Raw genomic sequence first — 7,379 nt, 5'->3', positions numbered from 1 at the left:
AAAAAGAAACACGTAACTGGATGTAACACGACATCATATCAAAGTCAGTGAGGAAAGGATTAAGGATTCATAGAGTATCTTAATGACATAGCATAGAAATGGAGATTTTTAAAGCCAAACCATGAGCAAGTATATGAATATAATTAGCTTCCTGGATAAAGAAGAGGACCACCAGTAGGAAGTGTGAAAGATGGCTTTGAGCCAATAGCTAGTTTATGTCCAGAAAAAGTCAGAATAAGGTAAAGGCTTCTTCTTCTATATCAGCCAGATAATATTATTATTCCATGTAAGATTATAATCTCATCCTCTGCAATGTCCCAGATCCCGGAATGAAGTTGGAAGTTAAAATGAACAAACAAACACAATCCCTATCCTGAAGCTGAGAGGGTTGACCTCTGTTATCTCTAAGATCTAAACCTCCAAGAGTGAATTTGCATCATTACACCTGTTTGTTTTATTTTTTATTTTTTTTAGTTTTGGCCATACCTCGCAGCTTGTGGAATCTTAGTTCCCTGACCAGGGATCGAACCTGGGCCCTCAGCAGCAAGAGTGCAGAGTCTTAACCACTGGACCACCAGGGAATTCCCTCATTACACCTGTTTAATAACCCATCGTGTGCATTCTTAATGGACCGTCTCTAAGGGCTCAGTGGCTCAATTCAATTAAAGTGAGTCCTTGTCAAGCTACTACATGTGAAGGCAAAATAGTAAGAAATGATATTCCATTGTTACTAATGGGCTCTTACAACCTCCTGGGCTGTGTGTGTGTGTGTGTGTGTGTGTGTGTGTGTGTGTGTATTTGCTATTGTCAACGTTCCTCTTTTAGTAGTATTTGTTAAGTATTCTATTTTTTTGGTGATATTGAGCTTAATAAGCTAATATGTTTTCCTTTACATGTTAATACTATTTATCAACTTCTTTAGAGATGCTTATTTAATGTATATTAATCCCCAAAGAAGGCAACTTATTAATACCCAGGAGGCATTATTTTAGAAAGTATGTATTGTCAGATAAATTGGGTTAAGTTTTGCCAGGGTCAAGCAGAGGGAGCAAGTTTCTCAACCACTAAAAGCCTCGTGCCGAAGCCAGAACCCAAGGAGCTACGTACCTGCTTTACTTCAGTGCGTAGTTAACGAGGGCAGTTTTGGCAGAGAATTAGGGCGGAATCCATCCCAATTCCCAGAGTAAAACATCAGAATTAGGTTTTTATATATTTTTCCAGTTATGTTTATGCACATAGAAGCATTTACCCAAAGAACTTTTATACACACTATTTTATATCTTTGCTTTTTATCAGGTAATAATATCCCATCAACACCACATATATTTATTTCATAAATTTCAACTGCTGTGAATACAAGCCCACAGTCCCCTATTCCGCATCCTTAGGGTCAGACGTATTTCAGTAGTCACAATTTTTCAAAGTTTGGAAAGATAATACTCCTTATAATAAATTCCCAGAAAGGTCTGGGGAGGCACTTCTTTTTCAACCATACTGATATTTCTTCAGTGTAACAAATTTACACTGACTGGAATGAATAAAAGCTATCAACAACACAGAACAGATTCACCAACAAATGTGTACACTGCAACCTCTTTTTAAAACTTCAGTGTCCAGAATGTTTGGATTTTTGAATTGCTGATATAGATGGGTATCACACTGCTTGGAGTCACTAGATTTATTATCCATTTTCCTATGGATGGAACTCAGGTTATTTTAGGGATTTTATTATTAAATACGGGACTGAAATGAACATTTTAAAAAATGCATCTTTGGAGAAATACGAGGATATACCCTTAGGATGAAGTTCCAGAAGTAGAATCGATATTGAAGATGAAGTCAATTGACATGTGATTTTACATTTTGGCAAATATCACCAAATTCCCTTCCAAGGAAGTTGCACCAATGTAATATTCTCACTAGCAGTATATGAAAGGTCTGTTTCCTTGTACTCCTCCTGTATTAGATATCTGGGCTGTTGTAACAAAGTACCACAACTTGGGTGGCTTATGCGGTATAAATGCCTTGCCTCACAGCCCCAGAGGGTAGAAGTATGAGATCAGCGTTGGCAGGGCTGGTTCTGTCTGATGGCTATGACGGACAGTCTGTTCCAGACTCCACTCCCAGCTCCAGTAACCTGGGACATGCCTTGGCTTATAGACGGCTGTCTTCTCCCTGTGTTTTTCCCCTTACATGTCTTTTTGCCCACATTTCCCCTTTTTATAAGAATGCCAGTCCCATTGGACTAGGGTCCACCCTAGGGGCCTCATCTTACCTTGATCGTCTGCAGGGGCCTGTTTCCAAATAAGGTCACGTTGGCAGGTCCTGGGGGTTTAGGGCTTCACCGTGTGGTGGGGTCTCAATACAGCCATAGCAGCCCCCAACGGGGACTATTATGAAACTTTCCCAACATGGTGAGTAAAAATCCGCATCTCACGATTTTAATTTCCATTTCAAGTTGGATTTGAGTATTTTATTTAATTTTGTAAACTTTTTATTTTGAAATGAATACAGATGCACAAGGAGGTTGCAAAAATAGTGCGTGGAGTCCTGTAAATCCTTCACCTAGCTTCCTCCAAAAGTGACGTCTTCTAGAACTGCAGTATAATATTAAACCCAGGAAACGGACGCTGGTATGATGCTGTGGACGAGACTACAGATCCTACACTGTTCTCGTCAGTTTTCACACGTACCTTGTGTGTGTGGTAGGTATGGGTAACTGTTCTCTTCCAGCATGTGCTTGGATCTCGTGTGCAGATCTGTGCATCCATCCTTACAGCCAAGGCAGAGAAGCACAGAGAACCTTGTCACCCTACCCCCTTGATCACATCCTCCACCCCACCCCATCCCTGCCCTCCCAGCAGCACTGAGCCACTCTCCACCTCCAGTTCTGCCATTCCAAGGATGTTATAACAACGGTATCATTCAACATGTAACCTTTAGACATCAGCTTTTCACTCAGCATAATGAATGCCCTTATGTTGTGTCATACAGTGGTGCCTAATACATGCATCAACCTATTTGCCCCTTCCTATTGCCAAGTAGTATTCCGCTGAATTATTTTTTAAAAAAACATTTTAAAAAAAATATTTATTTATTTGGTTGCTTTGGGGCTTTGTCACAGCAGGTGGGCTCCTTAGTTGCGGCTCACGGGCTCCTTAGTTGTGGCATGTGAACTCTTACTTGTGGCATGCATGTGGGATCTAGTTCCCGGACCAGGGATTGAACCCCAGCCCCCTGCATCGGGAGCCCGGAGTTTAACCACTGTGCCACCAGGGAAGTCCCTCCGTTGAATTATTTTTAATATTAGTAATCAGTGATGTTTATTTTTTTGTTAATTGCCTGTAAATACTTTTGCCTATTTTAAAAAGGTGTTGTCTTTCTTTCTTTCTGTTGTTGGCTTTGTCTTGCTTTATTAGTGTTTTTTTTCCATTTAGAATTTTCTTTATCATATCAATTTATCAATCATTTATTTTGTGGGTCCTTGAGTTTCTGTCACCCACAGAAAGGACTCCCATTCAAAACTTGTTGAATTTAACAAAAATGTTAAAATCTCAAATCTGTTTAGAATTATTCTGTGTGTGTTAAGGAGTGAGGTAGGGATCTAGTTACCCTGCGTGTCTTAAATGTATATTTCCTACAGATGATTTTGTGCAAACTTTTTGTCCATCTCCATATATATGTGCATTTGGGTGCTTGCACCTGCTTGAAAAGCATGTGGTTTGTGAACCCCAGGTTAATTATGACATAAAACTTACTCAGCTGCTAAACATCACCTACTAGTTTATAGGAAAATTGTCCAGGATTCCAGATCTAGGTGAAAAATGGGAATTTGGGCAGGTGTAGGTAGACATTAAGAAAATATAAAAAGTATTAACTTGCAAATACAGGGTGTAGGCTTTTCAGATGATGCAAGTGTATAGGTTTTCAGCCAGATTCCCAAGGTCAATACACCTACATCTATCATCGTATTTTTTTTACAAAAAGTCCTCCCTAACCTTAAGACTAGCAGTACAGGTAGGGTAGGATACAGGGTGCAATCTCAGTAGAGCTTTCCCACGGATGGGAGGGCGGGTCCAGCAGCTAGAGCTATTCTTCCACTTGGAGACACAGTGACCTACCTGGTCGTAGCCCTCATGCAGGGGCTTGGCCTGTAGCATCATGACCACAGTGAGTGCTCCGCAAAGACAATACAGCCAGGGGATGAGGCTCCAGCCCTCAGCTGGCCTTGGTGATGAACTTCTGGTGATTTTCCTCTATGCTGTTCTCACGCCCACACAATATTCCCGTAGGGAACTTGCTAACACATGTAATCTCCAGTGATGAGGATAAAGGAGAGTGGAGAGAGCCACATACCATGCAAATAATGACTTTCTCCCACAAAAATCTCTGAAGACCCCACAGACTCACGGGCCTCCGGGCTGGAAGGACACCCAGATTCTGTCTATGGGGACTCTCCCTGGATGGACGCATCTCTCTCATAGCATCTGCACTGGTGCAGCCTGATGGCATTAACGTGGCTTTGAAGTCATGGAGTCCTGGGGGCCCGTCCTGCTGCACAACTTAATAGATGCATGACGTTGCCTGAGTTAGTTAATTTCCTCCATCATGAGATGGGGATAATGGAAGTGTGTGCATTACAGTTTTCTTGAGCACGTCAGGTTAGATAATTTAGGCAGCATGCCCAACATCGTGCTGGGTACATGGTATTAAATATGAAGCTGCCAGCATCGGTACCTCCCATGTCCAGACACTCCTTTCCTGAGGCCATCCTACAACTTAGGGGTAAAATGCTGCCAAGATTTCTCAGTTCACTGCCATCTGCTAGTGAGTCCGTGGCGCACAATGAAGCTCCTCAAAGGTCAATTTATTTTGTTTCTTTCTTCGACTAGTAACTGTCCCCACCATTTCAGGAACGTGAGAGCCTGCCCTGGGCAAAACGAGGAGGTCCAGTGGACAATCTGAAAAGCTCTTTCCTAATAAACTGGTAGTGGGTGATAATGCCTTACTGTGTCTGCCTTCCCATATAACGTATTTGTCGTTTTAAAAAGAACCCTCAATGTCCTATCCCAAAGGAGTCATTAACCGTGGGATTCCTGTGCCCAAGGAAGGTCGTGTGGGGAATCAGGGGTGAGCAATGGGGTTTCTTCCTTGCCGTTCCCATTTGGTCATAGAGGCATCTGCCCTGATAGAGGACGTCTGTTACTTTTTGCCCACCCAGCATCTGTTTCCATGGTGAAGGAAGAGAATACTCATTTTTCCTTTTGGGAACTACCCCTCCCTGATGTGGCAGGACCACCAAGTGGTCCTCCTCTCCTGGCCAATCAGAATCCTCCTTGCCCGGGGAACTGGAACAGGGGTGGGCATGTGACCCAAGCAGACCACTTCACCGGGTAGACATACGAGCCCAGGAAGAGGAAGCGAATCTCATTCTGGTCATGAACACCAAGGACCAGGTAAGCCTGTGAATCACCTTTGCCGTCACCTGAAGAGCAAAGTAGAGACAAGAGATGGAGTGCATGAGAGAAATATTTTCAGGGCATCTTTTGAGCATCTAGAGACAGTGATGTGGGATCTAGAGCTTGTCTATTTTTCTTCTCAGTTTAAGTGGGTTTGAGGGGATTCATATTACAAACAGCTAGAAGAATCAGGTACAAATGGATCACTGGTTGAGGAGTGGAGAGTTATAAAAATCTATTACCACCATTGAACAGAGAACTTGAAATTTAGGCTGTATTGACCATAAGCCTATAGCATAAAAAAGTAAAACATAGACCTTATCAATGTATCTACACTGCACGCAGATCCTTTGATGGTTCCGTATCACAGCATAAACTCTCTTTGAATCAGACTCAGGTCTCAACACTGACACTAGTCATTCTCGATATGCCCATCCAGTTTCATGCCACTTCCTGAGTTTTCATTTTGTTAATTTGAAATTGAAGACCTTGGATTCCGGCCTCGCAGAGATTTGACTTTGCCACTTGCAACTTCATTGGCCTTGAGCAAGTGACCAAACTATCTTATCTTCAAAAATTTTTTTGTAATTTTTATTGGAATATAGTTGATTTACAATGTTATGTTAGTTTCCTGTGTACAGCAAAGTGAATCAGTTATATATACGTATACATAGATCCACTCTTTTTTAGATTCTATTCCCATATAGGCCATTACAGAGTATTGAGTAGAGTTCCCCGTGCTCTACAGTAGGTCCTTATTAGTTATCTATTGAATATTTTATATGTAGTAGTGTGTATATGTTAATCCCAATCTCCCAGTTTAACCCTCCCCTTTCCCCTCTGGGTAACCATAAATTTGTTTTCTACATCTGTGTCTCTATTTCCATTTTGTAGATAAGTTCATTTGTACGCTTCTTTTAGAGTCCACATATAAGCAATATCATATGATATTTGTCTTTCTCTGTGTGGCTTACTTCACTCAGTATGACAATCTCTAGGTCCATCCATGTTGCTGCAAATGGCATTATTCCGTTCTTTTTCATGGCTGAGTAATATTCCATTGTCTATATGTAAACAAAATTGTTTGAGGCCTTGAAAGAGTCCTGTATTGCTATTTTTCGTCACTACCTCCCTGGGTCAGGAGCGATGTTCTCTCAGTACAGTGATGACGTCTAATATATCTACAGGTGGAGAGAAAACATGTGTGCCTTCTATTCAAATATCATGTCCACAACACTAAGAATGTATTTAGTTCAGGGAATCTTAAAATTTGTGAAAACAAGCATGTGAGTAATCAGAACCATAAAAACAACTGATGTGATCCTCAGACTGAGCGTCCAAAAAATGTCAGAATCTTACAAATTAATCCTATTAAGTCAGAATAAATATTATAATTGTAATGACTAAATTATTAATTAAAGGAATCAAGTCAATGGAAAATTAATTATTAATTATTAATATTATTAATTATTATAATTTATAGATAATAAATATAAATAAATAATATATTATTTATTATAATTATTAATAAAATTAATTATTATACTTGTGGACATCCCACCATCAGGTTTCTGTGTCTAGTTAAATTATGTTTTATTACTCTCTCTCTTAAACTTAATTATAAAGACTTTACCTGAAAAAGACAAAATAGTTTGGGAGATAACAGTAACTACCACACAGTATTGTTATAAGATTTAAATGAGATAGAGAATTAAAGTGTCTGGCCCGTAGTCAGTTCTCAATGACTATGAACTACTTTTGATGCTGTGATTGTATATCTTCAGCTTGCAGCACATGGCCTGCATGTGATAGCATCTAGATAGATTTTTTTTTTTTAATTAATAAGTAAACATATCCTTAGCCTTGAAAAATCCTTCAGTTCATATTGTCGTCCACTGCAGGGTCAATTCCTCGTTTTAT

The 7,379-nt window shown here is 40.2% G+C and overlaps 1 non-coding gene across 1 annotated transcript; it reads right to left on the bottom strand.

The window, feature by feature from the left end:
* Positions 1–508: 508 nt before the first annotated feature.
* On the bottom strand, positions 509–581 carry TRNAK-CUU (transfer RNA lysine (anticodon CUU)). Its single transcript has one exon. It is a non-coding gene; the product is annotated as a tRNA-Lys (tRNA).
* Positions 582–7,379: the final 6,798 nt, after the last annotated feature.

This window comes from Balaenoptera ricei, chromosome 13, assembly GCF_028023285.1.
Source record: "Balaenoptera ricei isolate mBalRic1 chromosome 13, mBalRic1.hap2, whole genome shotgun sequence".
Classification (NCBI taxonomy): Eukaryota; Metazoa; Chordata; class Mammalia; order Artiodactyla; family Balaenopteridae; genus Balaenoptera; species Balaenoptera ricei.
Note: the sequence above shows the minus strand (reverse complement) of the source record. Positions and strands in the feature narration are given on the sequence as shown.